Raw genomic sequence first — 21,238 nt, forward strand, 5'->3', positions numbered from 1 at the left:
TCTATTTTCTGTCTTTAGATTTGCCTATTCTGAAGATTTCCTATAAATGGTTTCATGCGTTATGTGGTCTTTTTGTGACTGATTTCTTTGACTTAACATGATGTTTTTGAGGTTCATCCACATTGTGGCATATATCAATACTATATTTCTTTTTATTGCCTGCAAAGTCTCCTTTTAAAAAACCCTTCCTTTACCCACAAATGTGTTTTGAATTTGGGCTGACCTCTCCAGTGAGCCCAGCCTTGACCAGAGCCTGTTTCCTGGCGAACCAGCTTCCACATGTGACAAGGACAACGTCAGAACAGGACAGACCAACCTTGGGTTCCTTTCCTGGCCGCTGCCAGTAGAAATCCCAGAATTTCTTCGAAGGACAAGGTGTGGCTCTGTAGATGGCAGGCAGGGAATGACATCAGGATCTGTCGTGGCAGGGGCCAATGGCACCAGTTCCTCACTCTGTTTTGTTTTTGTTTTGTGTCGAGTTTAGATTTTTAGATTAAAGGTTTTTACTCAAAAGCTGCTTCTCCTCCGAAAACCATTTGAAACTTTACACAGCTGGCTGGCTCAAGTTTCTGCAACCAGAAAGCTTGATTCTGCTGCCACCTGCTGTCTGAAGCCAGAAACAACTTTGGATAAGAGACCTTGTTCAGAACATGTTCGAATAAGGCATGAGTTGCAGCTCTAAAAAGGCTTTTTCCCAATGCTATGCTTATATATTTAGGTCTCTTCTTTATGTCTGTATTTTTCTGTTTTCTGCCCAAAAGTTCTGATCCCTTGAAAACCCACCAAAAGAGTGTTCCACTAAAGCTTTGTCAATATGAAAAGACCTATACAAGCTTTTTCCCTTTCTTTAATCCGGCCTCAGGTGCTACGATTGTTCATTTCTTTGCTTCTTTCCCTCTCTTACGTCCTTCTTGCCTTTCATAGGCATTTGTTTAGTGTTTATTATGTAGCAGTTTTTGTGAGGGCTGTGAAGGTATAAAATGTGAAAGACTTGGGTGATTGCCTTAGAAGAAATTACACTCTGGGTGGTGGTTATGCCCAGATAGCCAGGATGGCCTGCTGAGCAGTGAATCCCCTAGACTTTTTTCTATGAAAAAAAGGCATAATTCTGCACATATTTTTTACTTGTTTTTTTTTTTTAATCTTAAAATACTTTTTGGCGATCCTTCCATGCCACACAAATCTATTCCACTTTATATAGAATTTCTCTGTATTTATGAATCATGGTGAATTAAACCTTTCCCCTATCAGTGGGCATTGAAATCATCACTGTTTTACTTTTACAAACAATGCGTAAGGGAACTTCCTTGTACATGTCTCTTGGAGGTACATTTCTAAGTATTTCTTTAGGATACACACCTGGAGGTAAACTTACTGAGGCAAAGGTATCTATGTTTTTCATTGTAATAGATACTGCTAAATCATTCTTTTCAAAAAGCTGTCCAATTTACGCCTCCACCATCAGATTCAGATTTCCCATTTACACACAGCAAGATGGACACTTTATATTTTCAGGCTTTAGTTTCGGCCAATCTGATGAATAAAAATTGGTATTTCATTGTTGTAATTTGTCTTTACCTGCTTACTTAATAAGATTAAAAATATAATTTCATATTTTCATTGGTTATTTGTATTTTCAATTAATTGTTGATATCTTTTGCTCACTTTTTATATATTGGTTTGTCTTTTTTTCTTATTGACTCTTAAGGTGCTCTCTATATATTCTGGAATTTTTTTTTTTTTTTTTTTTTTTTTTTTTGAGATGGAGTCTTGCTCTGTCGCCCAGGCTGGAGTGCAGTGGCACGATCTCAGCTCACTGCAAGCTTCGCCTCCTGGGTTCACGCCATTCTCCTGCCTCAGCCTCCCAGGTAGCTGGGACTACATGCGCCTGCCACCACGCCTGGCTAATTTTTTATATTTTTAATAGAGACGGGGTTTCACCGTGTTAGCCAGGATGGTCTCGATCTCCTGATCTCGTGATCCGCCTGCCTCGGCCTCCCAAAGTACTGGGATTACAGGCGTGAGCCACCGCGCGGCCTATAGTGGATTTTAATTCATTGTTGGGTTTGCTGCAGAATGGGCACTGTATGTACAATTTCTTGTTCTCACAGCAACCACGGAAGGTAGGTTTTGTCATCCCTGTAGCAGAATTGTCCTATCTGAGCCTAAATGTCCACTGGGCATGTGGGGCATGTGATCATCCCTGTCCCAAGCATATATTTGTATGATCTGATGGACAAGAGACTTTTGTATGTGCACATATGCATGTGCATGTGTGTGTGTGTGAGTGTAAGAATGGACAAAGTTCCAGTACAGGTGTCTTGGAGGCAGTGGGAAGAAGAGAGGGAGGGAAGGGAGAATGGAAGAAGAGAAGGGAGAATGGAATGGTGTGGTGCCTAGTCTCCCAGCCCAGCCTCAGTTTGGTAGAGGGAGCTGTGGGGACGTCAGGGGCAGGCAATGGTGTTTTAGGGCCCAGGTGACAAAGCACAGTGCAAAGTGGGAGGAGAGGCATTTTTCCTGTTTCTCCTAGAACACAGCAGAACCACTTGGCAGGCCTGCTGAGCAGCAGCAGTGAAGTGTCAGGAAGGTGCCTCCTCCTGGCAGGCATGGCAGCAGTGACAGTAGCCAGGGGTCCTTTCCAAATATCTTGTCAAGAGAACGTGGGCATCTATAAGAGACCTCCTCTAGGCACCTAGAAATAACAGAGGAGATTCTGTGGTTATGCAGCCAGGAATCAATTGGTCAGCATATTCTTGTGATGGCCTGTTACCCATGGGCATGGGTGGCCCTGGAATATTTAGCTTACATGTATGGGGGGACATTGAAGCCCAGAGAGTTTAGGTAACTTGCCCAAAGTCTTCTAGCAAATAAGTATTGAAAAAGCCAAACGTCCTACATCTTTGTAACTTTTTTTTTAATTAAAAAGTAAACTTTAATCTCAAAAATGCAAACTGTAACCTTTCAAATATGGCTCCCAAGAGGGATCATCAAGCAAAATCAGAAGCCATGATTTCTTGAATATTTTTATGAAGCTGGACCTGAAAAGGATAGAGCATTGACAGATTCTGTGTTAAAATCAACTCCCCACAACAGGACATGTAAAGTCCCAGGAGGCCCATTAGGGGAAAGTGTCACAATTCCAGATTTTTTATGGCTGTGCTATAGAAGAGGCCTTCCCCACACACTCTACCAGTCAAGCTGGGACTCCTGCCTCTGCAGGTCACAGGGAAATCAAGCTCAATTAGACTTTTCCCCAGATTCATTCAGATCCAGATGTTATCAAGACCCAAAGATTAAATGCACCAGGCATGATTCAGAAATCTCATACATCACTCATTCAACCTGTCAACCAACAATCACCGAGTTTCAGGGTCTCAGGCACTGTCCTAGGCTTGAGAAGGATAAATAGATAAAACCTACTGGTTCTGCCTCAAGAATTTTACAGTCCAGTGAGGGAGGCAACAGATAAATGGATATTTACAACACAGCAGTAAGTGCTATGAAGAGGGGAGCCCAGGACCATGAGATCCTAGAGGAAGGTCAGGTAATGAAAACTGGGGAGAGGTCATTTAAAAAAAAATCTTTTGTTTTTTTTGAGATGCAGTTTCACTCTTGTTGCCCAGGCTGGGGTGCATTGGCGCAATCTCAGCTCACCGCAATCTCCAACTCCAGGGTTCAAACGATTCTCCTGCCTCAGCCTCTGAATAGCTGGGATTACAGGCGTGCGCCACTATGCCTGGCTAATTTTTGTATTTTTAGTAGAGACGGGGTTTCGCCATGTTGATCAGGTTGGTCTCGAACTCCTGACCTCAGGTGATCCACCCACCTCGGCCTCCCAAAGTTCTGGGATTACAGGTGTGAGCCACTGTGCTCAGCCAAAAAATTTTTTAAATTGTGTATATTTGAGGTTTACAGCACAATGTTATGGGATACATATAAATAGTAATATGGTTACAGTTATGAAGCAGATTAATGTTTCTATCATCTCAAATAGTTACTTTTTTGTGACAAGGGCAGCTAAAATCTACTTATTTAACACAAATTCCCAATATGATACAGTTTTTTTTAACTTTAGTCTTCATGTTGGACCTTAGATGTGGAGACTTTTCATATTTCGTATCCTTTGACTTACAGTGCCTCATTTCCTCTCCCCACCACCCAATCATGGTAACCACTGTTTCATTCTCTCTGTGTATTTGAGCTCTTTTTAAAATGCCATGTATAAGTGAGGTCATGCAATGTTTTTCTCTCTGTATCTGGGTTATTTCACTTAGCCTAATGTCCTCCAAGTCCACCCATGTTGTGGCAAATGACACAGAAAAGGGTCTCCTTTTCTTTTTTTAAGACTGCATAATATTCCATTGTATGGGGGGAGCTTCAAAAGGTTCATGGAAAAATGGAATTAAAAGATAAAAATTGAAAATATAAACTATTTCTCAACATAATCTCCATCAGGTTCAAGATGCTTTTGAAAGCAATGATACCAGCCATTTAGTCCATCTCTGAAGAACTGAGGGTCTTGGGAATTTAACCACATCAATGCAGTCCTTTTTACATTATTAACTGAAGAAAAATGGGTGTATCTTATAGGGTTTTTTTAAGAATAGGAAACCAAAAAATGTCAGAAGAAGCCAAATCAGGACTGTAAGGTGGATGCCTAATGATTTCCCAATGAAACTCTAAAAAGATTATCCTTGTTTGATGAGAGAAATGAGCAGGGACATTGCCATGGTGGAGAAGGACTCTCTGGTGAAGCTTTCCCAGGGAATTTTCTGCTAAAGCTTTGCCTAACTTTCTCAAAACACTCTCATAATATGCAGATGTTACTGTTCTTTGGCCCTTCAGAATGCCAACAAGCAAAATGCCTTGAGCATCCCACAAAACTGTTGTCATGACCTTTTCTTTTGACCAATCCACTTTTGCTTTGACTCGACCATTTCCATCTCTTGGTGGCCATTGCTTTGGGCTTTGTCTTCAAGATCGTACCTGTAAAGCCATGTTTCATCTCCCATTACAATTGTTTTGCTTTAGGAGCTTGATGTCACTTCTTTAAAATTTGGATTGAAAGCTCTGCTCTTGCCTGCAGCTGATCTGGGTGCAACGGTTTTGGCACCCATTGAGTGGAAAGTTTATTAAACTTGAATTTTTCAGTCAGATTTACATAAGTGGAACCAGTTGAGATGTCTCTGGTGTTGGCTATTGTTTTTGCTGTTAGTCATCAATTCTCTTCAATTAGGGCATGAACAAGATTAATTTTTTCCTTGAAAATTGATGTGGATGGTCTGCCACTATGGGCTTCATCTTCAACATTGCCTCATCTGTTTTTAAAACAAGTTATCCATTTGTAAACTGCTGATTTCTTTGGGGATTGTTTCCATAAACAAAAGAATCAGTGATTTGATCATTCTTTCACACAAGCTTCACCATACATTTGATGCTTGTTCTTGCTTCAATTTTAGCAGAATTCATGTTGCTCCGACAGGGGACTCTTTTCAAACTGATGTGTTGTCCTTAGTGTCTCTAACTAGATCCTGACCAGACATGTTATAAACAAGTTAGTACTAGTTTATTTTGTTGCGAACAATTTTGAAATCCATACATAGTGTTTTCTTTTTTTGTTTGTTTGTTTTTTTTTGTTGTTGTTTTTTTTTTTTGAGACGGAGTCTTGCTCTGTCGCCCAGGCTGGAGTGCAGTGGTGCGAACTCGGCTCACTGCAAGCTCCGCCTCCCGGGTTCACGCCATTCTCCTGCCTCAGCCTCCCGAGTAGCTGAGACTACAGGCGCCCGCCACCACGCCCGGCTAATTTTTTTTGTATTTTTTAGTAGAGAGATTGTTTCACCGTGTTAGCCAGGATAGTCTCGATCTCCTGACCTCATGATCCGCCCGCCTCGGCCTCCCAAAGTGCTGAGATTACAGGCCTGAGCCACGGCGCCCGGCCACATAGTTTTTTTTTTTTTATAATACAGACTTTCCATGAACTTTTTGAAAATACCTTGTATGTACACCACAAAACCCATTTTCTTTATCCATCCTAAATGTCAATGGGCACTTAGTTTGTTTCCTTATCTTGGCTATTGTGAATAACATAACAATGAACAGGGGAGTGCAGACATGTTTACAAGGTGATGATTTCATCTCCTTTGGGCATATACTCAGGAGAGGGATTGCTGCATCATATGGTAGTTCCATTTTTAATTTCTTTAGGAACCTCCATACTGTTTCCTATAATGACTGTACCAATCTACATTCCCACTAACAGTGTACTGTGGACCTGAAACCATAAAACTCCTAGAAGAGAACACAGGGGAAAAACCTCTCGACATTTGCCTTGACAATGATTGTTTTTTGAAATGGAGTCTCTCGTTCTGTCACCCAGGCTGGAGTGCAGTGGCGCAATCTTGGTTCACTGCAACTTCTGCCTCCCGGGTTCAAGCAATTCTCCTGCCTCAGTCTCCCGAGTAGCTGGGACTACAGGCATGTGCCACCACGCCTGGCTAATTTTTGTATTTTTAGTAGAGATGGGGTTTCACCATGTTGGCCAGGCTGGTCTCGAACTATTGACCTCAAATGATCCGCCTGCCTTGACCTCCCAAAGTGCTGAGATTACAGGTGTGAGCCACTGCGCCCGGCCTGATTTTTCTTTTTCTTAATATCACATCAGAACCTCAGGCTACAAAAACAAAAATAAATAAAGGGACTACATCAAACTAAAAAATTCTGCACAGGAGAGGAAACAATCAACAAACTTGAAAAGCAACCTATGGACTAGGAAAATATAATTGCAAACCACATATCTGATAAGGAATTAATATCCAAAATATATAAGGAACTCTTACAACTCAATAGCAGAAGAACAAATAACCCAATTTTAAAAATGGGCAAAGGGCTTTTCTGCCTCCACTGCCACCATGGCGCCCGTGAAAAAGCTTGTGGTGAAAGGGGGCAAAAAAGAAGCAGGTTCTGAAGTTCACTCTTGATTGCATCCGCCCCATAGAAGATGGAATCATGGATGCCGCCATTCTACCAATTTTGAGCAGTTTTTGCAAGAGAGGATCAAAGTGAACGGAAAAGCTGTGAATCTTGGAGGAGTGGTGACCATCGAAGGGAGCAAGAGCAAGCTCACCGTAACACCGGAAGTGCCTTTTTCCAGAAGGTATTTGAAATATCTCACCAAAAAATATTTGAAGAACAATAATCTATGTGATTGGTTGTGCATAGTTGCTAACAGTAAAGAGAGTTATGAATTATGTTATTTCCAAATTAACCAGGACAAAGAAGAAGGGAAAGATGAGGATTAAATTTTATTTATCTGGAATATTTTGAATGAATTCTTGAATAAAACTTGGGAACCAAAAAGAATGGGCAAAGGATCTGAGCAGACATTTCTCCAAAGAAATGGGTCACACCAGCTCATTGCTGCAGCAGTGGTGGAGTAAAAAAGGTAGGTAAGGAATGCGAGCAGTATGTGGGAGGTGTCTCATGTACTTTACTAGGGAGCTTGAAGTCTTCCCTGAAGGTAACAAAAATCCAACAATGCAATAAAATTTATTTTTCAAGTTCACCCTGGCAGCACTATGGAGAAAAATTTAGAAAAGATTAAGATGAGAGCTAGGGTCTGTAGATTAGCTTTTAAGGGTTGTCTGTTATATGTAAAATTTTGTGCTTGTGTGACTATGTGATTCTTCTGTGGAGAGGTTCAGAGTTATTGTTGGATTCTCAAAGGGCTCCATGGCCCAAATAGAGGAGGGTGATCAGTAAGGCATCTAATGCAGCTGTGATGATGAGAACATGAACCAAGACGGTGGGTGGTATGGCCAGGTGTAACTGGCATTTCTCCAGGCATATCAACCTGAGGGTATGGTTGGGGTACAAAATGCTGCAAGCAGGATTATAGTCAAGCACTGCATAATGACATTTCAGCCAAATGGACCACATATATGATGGGGTCCCAGAAGATTATCACGGAGCTGAAAAATTCCTGTAGCCTAATAACCATGTAGCTGTCATAAAGTCCTAGCACAATGCATTACTTATGTGTTTATGGTGATGCCAGTATAAACAGACCCACTTGCTGCCAGTCATATAAGAGTCTAGCACATACAGTTATATACAGTACATAATACTTGAGAATGGTAATAAATGACCATGTTACTGGTTTATGTATTTACTATATATTTTGTTGTTTTAGAGTGTACTCCTACTTATTAAAAAAAAAAAAGGTAACAGTTAAACAGCCTCTGGGAGGTCCTTCAGGAAGTATTCCAGAAGAAGGCATTGTAATCATAGGAGATGACAGCTCTATGCATGGTATTGTCCCTAAAGACCTCCGAGTGGGAAAGATGTGGAGGTGGAAGACAGTGATATTGATGATCCTGACCCTGTGTAGGCCTAAGCTAATGTGTGTCTTTGTGTCCTAGTTTTTAACAAAAAAAAAGAAAAAATTAAAAATTTAAGATAATAGAATAAAGCTTATAGAATAAAGATATAAACAAAGAAAATATTTTTGTACAGCTGTACAATGTGTTTGTGTTTAAGCTAAGTGTTATTACAAAAGAGTCAAAAAGTTTAAAAAATTAAAAAGTTTATAAAGTAAAAAATTTACAGTAAGCTGAGATTAATTTCTTATTAAAGAAAAAAATGTGTTAAATTTAGTGTAGCCTAAGTATAGAGTGTTTATAAAGCCCACAGTAGTGTATAGTAATGTCCTAGCCCTTCACGTTCACTCACCACTCACTCACTGACTCACCCAGAACAGCGTTGAGTCCTGCAAACTCTATTTACGATAAGTGCCCTATACAGGAGTATACGTTTTTATCTTTTATACTTAGTGGAAAAAACAAAAACTGTTGTTACTCTCACATCACAACCACAAAAGACTCCTGAGACCAAATGTATGGTGGTTTCTCGCCACCACCAAGCAAGCAGTCGATTCTACAGACACACTAGCTTGGTGTCCTCCAGTTCAATTCATTCTGATGCTCTCTACCTGGAGATAGTGTTAGATCATACAGTCCCCAAGACTGCCCCTACTTCACATACCTGTCAGAAGTCTGGACCTCTGGAACTTCTGACCAACTGGCTTTAAGTTGAGATTCCTACATCCTCCTTTTTTGGCTCAATTAATTTGCCAGTGCTGTTCACAGCACTCAGGGAAACACATTTATATATTCTTTATAATACACAAAAAATTATATATTATAAAGAATACCACAAAGCATGCAGATGCAGAGACGCACAGGGCAAGGTATGGGGAAGGGGCTCGGAGCTTCCATGCCCTGCTTGGGTGTGCCACTCTCCAGAAACCTCCATGTGCTCAGCTACCTGGAAATACTCTGTACCCAGTCCTCTTGTGCCTTTGTGGAGACTTCATTGGGTAGTCATGATTGACAGCCATGCAGAAATGGGCAAGAAGGGTATGGTCTAATACTAACAGACTGAGTGGAGAAACCCAGCAAGGCCTGTCTGTTCAGATTCTTCTTGGCATCTCTGTGCAGCATTTGTTCCTCCTGGGTGTGGGGCAGGACTCCTTCTGAATTGGGGGTTCTTATGACCTACAATCAGATAGGGTAGGTAAGAGAATTTCTTTATGGTCAGCTCCAAGAGAGGTGAGAGAAGAGTCCTGCCTTGGGGAGAAAAAGGAGGGCAGGAGGTGGTTGGAAGGCCAGAGAGACAGATATTCTGTTTTCTGAGGCCTAAAGCACCCCAACATTATATAACAAGGGCTATGGGAGTTATGAGTTATGAGTCAGGAGCTGTGGATGAAAGCCAATATGTATACCAAAATATCACATATACCATATTTTTACTGTACCTTTTCTATGTTTAGATATGTTTGGATACACAAATACTTACCATTGTATTACAATTGCCTACAGTATTCAGTACAGTAACATGCTATACATGTTTGCCACCTGGGAGCAATAAGCAACGCCATACATACATAAGTGTGTAGTAGGCTCCACCATCTACATTTGTGTAAGCACATACTATAAGGTTCACACAATGACAAAATCACCTATCAATGCACTTCTCAGAATGCATTTTTAAGTGGTGCATCACTGTATTTGGGGACTTTCTCCTTCCCCGCTTATATTGCTAGAGGGTGAGGAGAGGCAGAAGTCCCTGGGGTGTCTTTTAGCTGATGTCTTCCATTCTGTTTCCATGTAGCTCCTGACTTTGAAGGTGCTGTTTTGGTATCCTCTCTCCTCCTAACATATCAGGCTGTCTGAAGCCATCACTGCCCCCGAAATCCACGAACTACTATTCTGTCCATCATCCTCTATACCAAGGCCTGGCCTCAGGGAGCCACCCTCCACCATGAAAATTTTCCACCTCTTCTAGGTACATGGCAGCACTATTCTTGTGCCTTTATTATTTCATTCAAACAACAAATAATTGAGTGCCTACCAGGTAACAGGTACTTTGTTTGGCACCAAACGACAGTGAACTACAGACATGGTCCCTACCCCATGGAAGTTACAGACTAGCAAAGGAAATTGCCTTGTAACCAAGCAATGACAATGCACACTGTAAATGCTGTGATGATGGGGGAAATACAGGATCTGTCGGAGCACAGAGGAATGACATCTAATGCAGACTTAGGAGATCAGAAAAGGCTTCCTGGGAGAAGTAAGATCTAATCTCAACCCTAAAGGTTAAATTTGAGTTAGCCAGATAAACAGAGAGAGAAAACCTGGCCCAGGGAATATACCTTTTTTTTTTTTTTTTTAATTGAGGCAGGGTCTCACTCTGTCCCCTAGGCTGGAGTATAGTGGCATGATCATGGCTCACTGCAGCTTTAACCTCCTGGGCTTAGGCAATCCTCCTGCCTTAACCTCTTGAGTAACTGGGGCCATAGGCATATGTCACTATGCCAGGCTAATTTTTTTAAATTATTATTTGTAGACACAGGATCTTGCTACATTGCCAGGGGTGGTCTTGAACTCCTGGGCTCAAGCAATCCGTATAATTTGGCCTCCCAAAGTGCAGGGATTATAGGCATGAGCCACCATGCCTGGTCTGCAGCTTTTATTTTACTCATTTTACGCATTCTTCCCCTAATGGAAGCATAGTTCAAGGGGAAGGAGCCTGCCCTAGCGCTGTTGTTTCTAGGTGCAATTCACAGTATCCACTCCCCTCTAATCCTGTGTACTCACTCCCCCACATCAGCTGGTACATCCTATCTCCCTCTCCTCAGGGTAAGGCCTTCCCCTGCAGCTAACACTGCTTTGGGGCTGGACCAGAATGAGACCTGCAGATACCTGGGTTGTATTTTCTTTAAATAGTTCCTCAGTGCCCTGTAGAAAAAGGATAAAGAGGAGGACCATCAGCCGCAAAGCCTCCAAAATCCAAGGGGCTTTAACTCTGGCCCCAAACTTACAACCTCTCTCCAAAACAACAGCTTCATAGTTCACTTGACTATCCTTTTTAGAAGGACCATCTGTTGTCACCCAGGCATACCCCTTGGGGTCTTACCTTCCACCCCCATCCCCAAGTGGCTCATCAAGGTATTTACTCCAACCCTATTGAGTACTCTCTGTGAGATTTCTGATTTAAAAAAATTTTCATCTTTGAAGTTCTATTTCCAGTGATATTTTAGTGCACTAGTCATGTTTTACCCCTCGTCATAGATTGACAGCAAAGGGAATTGTTCAGCTGGTTGGTCACCCCTTAATGTAGGTTCTCCTTGAGGAATTTGAGAAATGAAGAGGTTATAAAGCAGCACCCACATGTCCAACACTATACTCTTCCCACAGGTTCCTCTACTTGTGATATAATTAGCTCTCCCTGGTGGGTCCATCTCTCCCCTGCACCCAGACTGCACCCCACGCCACCCCCTACAGGCCTAGACCTGTCTGAATTAGTTGAGTAAGTATAGATGAAGTTTACATGCTGGTGCCTCAGTTGACTTGTAACCCAATAGAGAAGGGACAGGGATTTATGATTAAGAGGCCAGAGAGGAGGAGCTAACAGCTCCTGGGTTTTAAAATATCAACAATACTAATACTATAACATTCCATTTTAATGTTCTCTATAATGTTCAAAGATCTTCGAATCTTTTTTTTTTTTTTTTAAAGACAGGGTCTTGCTATGTTACCCAGGCTGGAGGGCAGTGGTGCAATCATGGCTCACTGCAACCTCGACCTCTAGGCTCAAGTGATTCTCCTGCCTCAGCCTCCTGTGTAGCTGGGACCACAGGCACCTGCCACCACACCCGGCTAATTTTCTGATTTTTTATAGAGACAAGGTCTCACTTTGTTGCCCAGGCTGGTCTCGAACTCTTGGCCTTAAGGGATCCTCCTGTCTTGGCACCCCAAGGTGCTGGGATTACAAGTACACAGTTTGGTGAGTGAAAGAAGTGAGGTCCTCTCAGCCTTTCCAGACACCATCTACACCACCACAGGCACTGGCTGCTTCAGGTTGAGGACCTTTTGAGGATGAGTCATAGATAAGATGGGCTCCTTGCTAACATGTGTCATTCATTGCCTCAAAGGGTGTCTATTCAACAGCAGGAGCCTCCACTGCTTCTTTTTTTTTTTCTCAAAAAAAAAAGAGGGTCTCACTCTGACACCCAGACTAGAGTATAATGGCGCGATATCGACTCACCGCAACCTCCGCCTCCCAGGCTCAAGTGATTCTCCTGCCTCAGCCTCCCGAGTAGTTGGAATTACAGGCCTGCACCACCATGCCTGGCTAATTTTTTGTGTTTTCAATAGAGATGGGGTTTCATCATGTTGGCCAGGCTGGTCTTGAACTCCTGACCTCAAATGATCCACCTGTCTTAGCCTCCCAAAGTGCTGGGATTATAAGCATTAGCCATCGTGCCTGGCCCAGGAGCCTTTGCTTCTAACTCCTATAGGGCTGCTGAAAGATTAGTTCTCTGTTTTAATATTTAATCTAGTCCCTTGTCTCCATTTTATGGGTTGGTAAAAGGAAAAGTAACAATCTCAACCTGCTGTTACTTTCCTTTAACTAAAAGGTTGCTGATTACAACTGGAATACTGTATGCATTAAGATAAGGTCTCAACGGTTTCATTTCTACATGAACAAATAAGATTAAAAGGTTTCAGGTTGCTCTTTCTAAGCACCTTTAAGCAAATAATACATTGTGGTGTGTAAAGTCTCCATTCTCTGTAAATGAGAAGCCAAATCAGATAGGCCATTACAGGGTCCACCCGAGTCCCCTTGTACTTGAGTTTGCGGCCCAGGTCCAGGGTTGCTGTTCAAACCTGCATGGGACACTCTAGGGCCAGTGTGGATTTCTTGCACAGGGAGTCCTCTGGTTTCTTGGTTTGGGTTAGTTTTATAGTTTTGTTGTGTTTTATTGCAGGACTGGGAGGCAGCCAGTCAAAATGGTCTCTAGCCATCTAATTGTTGATCAGTTCAAGCATGTAATACAATTTCAACATCAAACAGACAAAGATGAGGTGGAGGAGTGACTGATTAGATGATCTCAAGCAGCAGGGACAGTCCGGGATTAGTTACTGCCACTCCAGTTGTGACTGTGTCACAAGTAGATTCAGGAAGCAACAGGAAGTTGAGATTCACATACCTCCCAGAGAATAGTAAAACAGTGTTTCCTATCCAGTGGGTCATGATCCGTGACAGGTTTACCATGTTACCCCAGGGGCTTTACATCCTTAAAAGTGGAATTAATGTCTACTTTGTTTTGTAAAATTCTGTAAAAGTACATTGGTTTCTCAAATACAAGATAGAAGAATCATATATCAGGCCTTGAAAGTAGTTTTTTTCTTGTTATATCATGTAGTAAATTTCAATGTGTATTTTAATATGAAAACCCCAAACCGAACACTATAGAATATGTCTTTTCAAGACTTATTTGTTGACTAATCATCCTTTTTCATGCAATTAATTTAAAGTAAATTGAGTAGCATGCATCATTTTTTGAATGGGGAGAAGCATAAAACTGGCTCAGTGTTATAGTAAAGCATTAGAGTAAAATGAACATCATAAATGCAATCCTCGATCATGTAATGAATTAAAGAAAATGTTTGTTTTTAAAATCATGTGTTATTATATACTTTGTGTGATAGCATTTGTCATTCTTTTTTTTTTTTTTTAAGCTCTCTAGATGCTTTGAATACTCTTTATATTTGGGACTCTTCCATCTAGTGAGTCTGCCTTTTGAAAATAGAGGCCAAATTTTCCCAGATTCCCTTGAAGTGAGGAAAAATTGTGGCACAGACTCCACCAATCAGTGCTCCTGCATGTGATTTCAGTGTGGAAGACTGAAGTCATGAAGACGGGGTCCTGAGGGAATCCATTAAGGTGACAGCACAGAGGCAGCAAAGATACATCCAGTTTCCAGAGAGAATCAAGGCAGGGGCTTGGCATAGCATCCCTGCCCACTATTCGGCCTGTGTTGAGTGGCGGGGACAGCGGTAGCAGTATTGGTTCTGGCTGCTCAGCCTCTCAGCTTGGTTTTCTGGTTGTGTCTTCTAGAGATTATGCTAATAGCCTTTTAATACAGTGGTCCTTCAACATTTTATGTGCGCACTCCCAAAACAAATTTAATGAAGCTGGCTTTCTAGAGTGTTCAGGTCATTACACAGTAGTTTACAGCTTAGGAACATTTTGTTCTACATAAGTAAATGTTCTACCGTTAAAAATGTAGTTTAATCTATCTTGTGGAAATAAATAGCAAAAGGAAAGGCAGGTGTTGAACCTCTGGTAAGTGTGCTGATTACAAAAGATACAGTAATTATTATTTAAGTGCATTATTTTCAGTTGAATTCACAACATATCTCCATTGAATTAATCTAAATCTAGTAAGTACATACTTTGAATGACTAAACCCACAAAGTGGTTGATGAGGAACAGCAGGAGAATGTGTCCAAGTAAAAACTGAGTATGGTTTTATGACATCAATAAGCTTTTGGCCAAAATTAATGACAATTGTTTTACAAGTCTAAAGGAGCATTTATGGAAATATAGAATGCCACTACCTACTTTCAATTGCTTTTGCTAACTTGAAGATATAATGTTGATCTGTTGGTAGTAAATGTGTGACCTCACCTTCTCTTTGAAATAATGCAAAATAGGCAGGGCATAGTGGCTCACACCTGTAATCCTAGCATTTTGGGAGGCTAAGGCAGGAGGATTGCTTTCACCCAGGAGTTTGAGGCCAGGAGTTTGCAACATAGCTAGACCCCATTTCTAAAAAAAATAAAATAAAATACAGTAAAATAAAAATGTAACAATGCAAAATACTCAGCTGACACATGGGTGAACACAAGTGAAATTTTATAGCATGTTGTTATTCTCTGACATGCTTCAGACAAAATTTAAATATCTTAATTCTAAGACAGATAAAAAGACAGGAAGGAAAGGAGGCAGGGAGGTGGATAAGGCACAGAGTCTTGTCATAAGTTTGTCTCCAGGATGGAATGAGCTCTGATAAGTTCTGTATTTTGTACTGAGCCTCTCTACTTTGCCCTCTCAGAACTCTCCTGTAGTAGCAATGCATTATTTGATCATAATTAGGCAATGCAAAAGGCAAGACCCTTCAACAAAATTTGCCATAACTCCTGCCACTTCACTCCTCAATATACATGAATTCAGGATGTCCCCAAATACCCTGTTTCTATATTATGCTGCACCCTTATCAAAAATATAAAGACAAAAACATGTAGCCTTAGTGTAGGATTACAATTTCCTGACTAAAGGAGGCTTCCATACGTTGAGTTGTTCTACAATATTATGCTGCAGGTAATTACACCCCAGTGGAATGCCCCATAATTAAATTCAGGAAGCCTTAAACATGTGATAATCATTTATTCATTCATTCATTTTTAATAAAATGGAGAATGGGAATTGTGAAAGAGGAGGTGGAAATGATGAGACAGTATGACACCTTGACCTCAGATATGCAATAAGACATATTAATTTTAAGAAACAGGCTGGGCGCTGAGGCTCACGCCTGTAATCCTAGCACTTTGGGAGGCCAAGGTGGGCGGATCATGAGGTCAGGAATTAGAGACAAGCCTGGCCAACATGGTGAAACCCTGTCTCTACTAAAAATACAAAAAAATTAGCTGGGTGTGGTGGCACACGCCTGTAGTCCCAGCTACTCGGGAGGCTGAGGCAGAAGAATTGCTTGAACCCGGGAGGCGGAGGTTGCAGTGAGCTGAGATTGCGCCATTGCACTCCAGCACTCCAGCCTGGGCAATAGAGGGAGACTCCGTCTCAAAAAAAAAAAAAAAAAAAAAAAAAAAGGCTGGGCACGGTGGCTCACACCTCCCAGCGCTTTGGGAGGCCAAGGCAGGCGGATCATGAGGTCAGGAGATTGAGACCATCCTGGCTAACATGGCAAAACCCTGTCTCTACTAAAAATACAAAAAAAAAAAAATTAGCCGGGCGTGGTGGCGGGCGCCTGTAGTCCCAGCTACTCAGGAGGCTGAGGCAGGAGAACGGCGTGAACCCAGGAGGCGGAGCTTGCAGTGAGCCGAGATCACGCTACTGCACTCCAGCCTGGGCAGCAGAGCAAGACGTGGTCTGAAAAAAAAAAATAAATAAAGAGTACCTTTGGAATTTAGGAAATTGAAAATTGATTCTCTAAAAAATCTAAGATATGGAACCTGTTCTCCAAGGCTGGAAACTGACAATCCATATGTGAAATCTCAATCTCCAAACACCGAACCTGAAGTCCTATATGAACTCTGAACTTTCAGGAACTGAGTTAGGTCTTCTTGGTGTTATTTCTCCTTTTCCAAGCATACAATCTGGTCCTCCACATGAGAAGCCACTGTACACGTCCAGTGGCTGGACCTCCAAGCATTGAACCTAGGCCTCTAAGCATGAAAACTTGCAACACAGGTATAAAATGTATCCCTTTAAACACAGAACCTGTCCCTCCATATATGAAATCTGACTTTCCAAACATGGAATATCTCTCCAGGTGTGAATCCTTCCTTTCCAGGCATAAAATATGACATGTGTTTGTGGAACCTGGGCTTCTATATGTGGATCCTGGGCCCCTAGCATGGAATCAGGCCTTCTAGGCATGCCATAAGTTACTGCTTTATGAAACCTCTTTGTCTAAGTTGGATCATGGTCTTCCGTGGGTTGAACCTGAACCGCAAGTCATGGCATCTGGCCCATCAGGTATGGAACCTGGCCATCTTCCAGGTGTTCCATGACCCTCCGAGTATGGAATCTGTACTTCTAGAGATTTAACATGGAGTTATGAGCATGAAACCTGATTCAAAGAAATGTAATATGGCTCTCCACTTTGGGAACTTGGCCATCTGTGAGTAAAACCTGAATTTCTGAGTAGAAATGTAGCCTTCCAGGCACTGAATTGACTCTCCATTGGTAAAACCATGCCTCCAGGCACAGAATCTGCCACTCTATGTGTGGAATCCCAATATCCAAACATGGAAGTTGGCCCTACAAGCATGAAATCTGGCGCTCCATGTATGGAATCTCAATTTCCAGAATGGATTCTGACCCTAAGAGCATGGAACCTGGCACCCCATGTAAGGATCTCTATCTCCAAGCGTGAAATTTAAACTTTCAGGAATGGAATGGAACACAATGTGTGGAATCTCAATCTCCCCATATGGAACATGGCTTAATAAGTATATTGCTTGGCACTCCAGACATTAAGCTTGTGACTCAGTCATAGAAGTTGGTCGCCCAAGACATGAAACCTGGTGCTCCCCATGCTTGGAAGATGGCACTTCATGTATAGAATCCAAGAATATCCAAGACTGGAAACATGCAACAATCATGGAACTTGGCATTCCATGAAAGAAATCTCAACCTCTGAGCATGGAATCTGGCCCCAAAAGCATGTAATATGGCATTCCATGTAGGAAAGCTGGAACTGATTTACGTGTTCTAGATGTGAAGTCTACCTTTCCAAGTATATAATGTAGAAATCCATGAGCCCCAACCCTACAGGCATGGAACTTGAACCTCTGGGCATGACACCTAGACATCTAAGCATAAATACTTGCTCCTTCTGTGTAGAATGTGGCCCTTAAAACGTGGAACCTGGCCTTCCCACATAGATTCTGAATGTCTAGCCATGAAGAGTCTCCCCAGTTGTGATCTTCCCCAGGCATTACATATGACACTCTAGGATTGAAACCTTCACTTTTAGATATGGAACTTGACCTTTTAGGCATGGAATTAGGACTTCCAGGCATGCCATGGGAGCCTGTGAGAAATCCGTCTCTCCAGGCTTGGAACCTGACCTTCTAGGTTGGAACCCGAATCTCATGGCATGTCACCTGGCCCACCAGGTATGGAACCTAGCCAACTTGGCACAAAATCTCACCTTCCAAGTATGGAACTTGGAATTTTAAGTAGGAAACAAGACCTTGCATTCATGAGAACTGATCTGTAAAAGAGGAATCTGGTTCTCCAAGTAAGGAACTTGGCCTAAAATGGGAAAAAATCTGATTTTCTGTGAGCAGAAAGGTAAATATCAAAGTAATTTCAGACTCCACTAATAAAACTGGAACTTAGCACGCCATGTGTAGAATCTCAATCTGTAAGCGTGGAGACTGGCCTTCCAAGTATGAACCTGAATCTTAATGTTCAAGCATGGAACATGACCATACACACAAAGAGACTGGAGCTTCAGATATGGAGCGTGGCACTTCTGTCACAGAATTTGGTTCTCCAAGCATGGAAACTGGTTTACCAGCATGTAATCTGCACGGTAGGTGTGGAACCAGTGCTTTTATGTGTGGATTCAGGCCATGTAGACATGAAATTAGGCTTTAAGCATGGCATGCATTGTAAACTGTGTGAAATTTCTCTCTTTCAGTTTGTAACCTGGCCTGGCCTTCTGTGGAATTTGGGTAGAAACTTAATGTCATCTGGCCTACCAGGTATTGAATCTCACCATCCAGGCCTGGAATCTTATTCTCTAAATATGGAACCCGGACTTCCAATTATAAAATAAGGATTAGCCATCATGAAACATGTTCTATAGAACCCGAATCATAAGGCAATCATCTGGACCTCCAATTATACAATGTGGTGGGCATTAGGCCTAGAATTTGACATTCCAACTATGGAATCTGTATTTCTAGGCATGAAATATGGCCAAGAAAGTAATGAATCCTGATCTACAGAAGTGGAATCTTACTCTTCATGTTGGGATTTGTATTAGTTAGAATTCCCCAGAGAAACAGAACCAATAGGATATATATTTAAGTCCCAGAGTCCAAAGGCCAGAGAAGCAGAAGCTCCGGTGCCTAAGGGCAGGAGAAAATGGATGTTCCAGCTCAATAAGAGAGAGCAACTTTGTCTTTTCTTAAGCTTTGTGTTCTATTGGGCCATTGTTAATTGGACGATGCCCACCCACATTGATGACAATGGTCTTCTTTACTCAGTCTATCAATTTAAATGTTAACCTCTTCCAGAAATGCCCTCACAGATACACCCAGAAATAATGTTTTACCAGCTATCTGGGCATTCCTTAGCTCAGTCAAGTTGACACATAAAATTAACTATTGCAAGAACTTTACCATCTATAGGTAAAACCTGTCTTGCAGAGTGTGGAAATGTAAACTTCCAAGGTATTACTTCATCCTCCATTTGTAAAACTCTACCTCCAGGTATAGAACCTGGCACACCATGACTGTAATCTCAACCTCCAAGGATGGATCCTGACTATACAAGCATGGAACCTAGCAATCCATATTCAGAATCAAAATCTCAAAGCATGGAAAATCGTAATAGGCTGAAACCCAAAATTACACAAACAGAACTTGTGTGCCATTCACAGAAGTTGGATTCCCTTGCATGGAATCTGTTATGCCAGGCATAGAACCAGGGACTCCATATGGACTCACAATATCCATGCATAAAATCTGGCCCTACAAGTATGGGACATGGCACTCTATGTGTGGAATCTCAATCTTCAACATGGAACAGACCCACAAGCATAAAACCTAACACTTCATATTTGGAATCTCAGTGTCGAGCATGGAACATGACCTTAAAAGTGTGGAATCTGGCACACCAGTCATGGCACCAGGCATGTTTATTATAGATCTTGGCTTTCCAAGATCAGGAACCTCATTTCCCATACAGGGAAACTGGCAGTCCATGTACGGAAACTCAATCTCCAAAAATTGAACCTGGCCCTAGTAGCACAGAACTGGGACTCAATGTATTAAATCTCTAACTCTAAGCATGGAACATGGCTTCACAAGTGTGTGACCTGTCACCCCAGACATGAAACCTAGAGTTTCAGTTGTAGAAGTTTGCTCACTAAAACATGAAGCTTGGCCTCCAAACCATGAACCTGGCACCAGCTGTTTGGAATCTCAACTCTAATATGGAACATGGCCATACAAGTATGGAACCCAGGAATCCATGTATGATACTTCAATATCTAGGTATGGAATTTGGCCCTACAAGCATAGAATCTGGCACCACATGTATGGATTTCAATAATCATCTAACCTTGCGGTTCATACATGGAATCTGGTACTGCATTTATGGAATTTCAATCTCCAAGCATAGAATCTATATACTTAAAGCATGAAACTTGGCCCTATGAGCATTCAACATGGCACCCCATGTGTGGAATCTCAATCTTCTAGTATAACATGGCCTTATAAATGTGGAATCTGGCATTCCAGGCATGAAACCTTGGGTTTTAGTCATAGAAGTTGGCTCTCCAAGCCTTAAAAACCTATTTCCCCAGGCATGGAACCTGGCAATGCATGAATGAATTCTCAGTCTCTGAGTGTGAAACTTGAACTACTAATGCTGAAATTGGTGCTTACTGTATAAGAACCTCAATACTCAAGCACGGGACCTGGCCCTAAAAGCAAGTAACTTAGCATTATATGTATGGAATCTCAAAACTCCATCCATGAAAACTGGCCTTACCGTCATGGAATCTTGCACTCCATGTATGAAACCTAGACTTGCAGGCATTTCATTAATTGGGACGTCCATATAAGCCCCACCCCTACAAACATGGAAACTGGTACTGTGTATATGAATTCTCAGTCTCCAAATATGGAACATACCCTTACAAGTGTGGAATCTGTCACTCTAGCTAAAACTCCGGGCATGGAAACTGGCATTTGAGTCACAGAAGCCAGCTCTACATGCATGGAACCTGGTCTCCCAGATACGGAATCTGGCACTCTGTGTGTGGAATATCAATCCCCAGCCATTGAACCTGACCATATAAACATGGAACCTGTACTCCATTTATGAAACATGGACTTTCAGAGATATA

At 41.8% G+C, this 21,238-nt stretch overlaps 1 long non-coding RNA gene and 1 pseudogene across 1 annotated transcript; one reads left to right on the top strand and one right to left on the bottom strand.

Moving 5' to 3' along the window:
* Window positions 1-2,663: 2,663 nt before the first annotated feature.
* LOC129528591 (uncharacterized) lies at window positions 2,664-20,959 on the bottom strand. The gene is made up of 3 exons (XR_008673886.2): window positions 20,881-20,959; window positions 9,432-9,551; window positions 2,664-2,692 (listed from the first exon to the last, which is right to left on the bottom strand). It is a non-coding gene; the product is annotated as an uncharacterized lncRNA (long non-coding RNA).
* On the top strand, window positions 6,909-7,298 carry LOC101150150 (large ribosomal subunit protein eL22-like; annotated as a pseudogene).
* Window positions 20,960-21,238: the final 279 nt, after the last annotated feature.

The sequence above is a fragment of the Gorilla gorilla genome, chromosome 1 (assembly GCF_029281585.2).
Source record: "Gorilla gorilla gorilla isolate KB3781 chromosome 1, NHGRI_mGorGor1-v2.1_pri, whole genome shotgun sequence".
Classification (NCBI taxonomy): domain Eukaryota; kingdom Metazoa; phylum Chordata; class Mammalia; order Primates; family Hominidae; genus Gorilla; species Gorilla gorilla.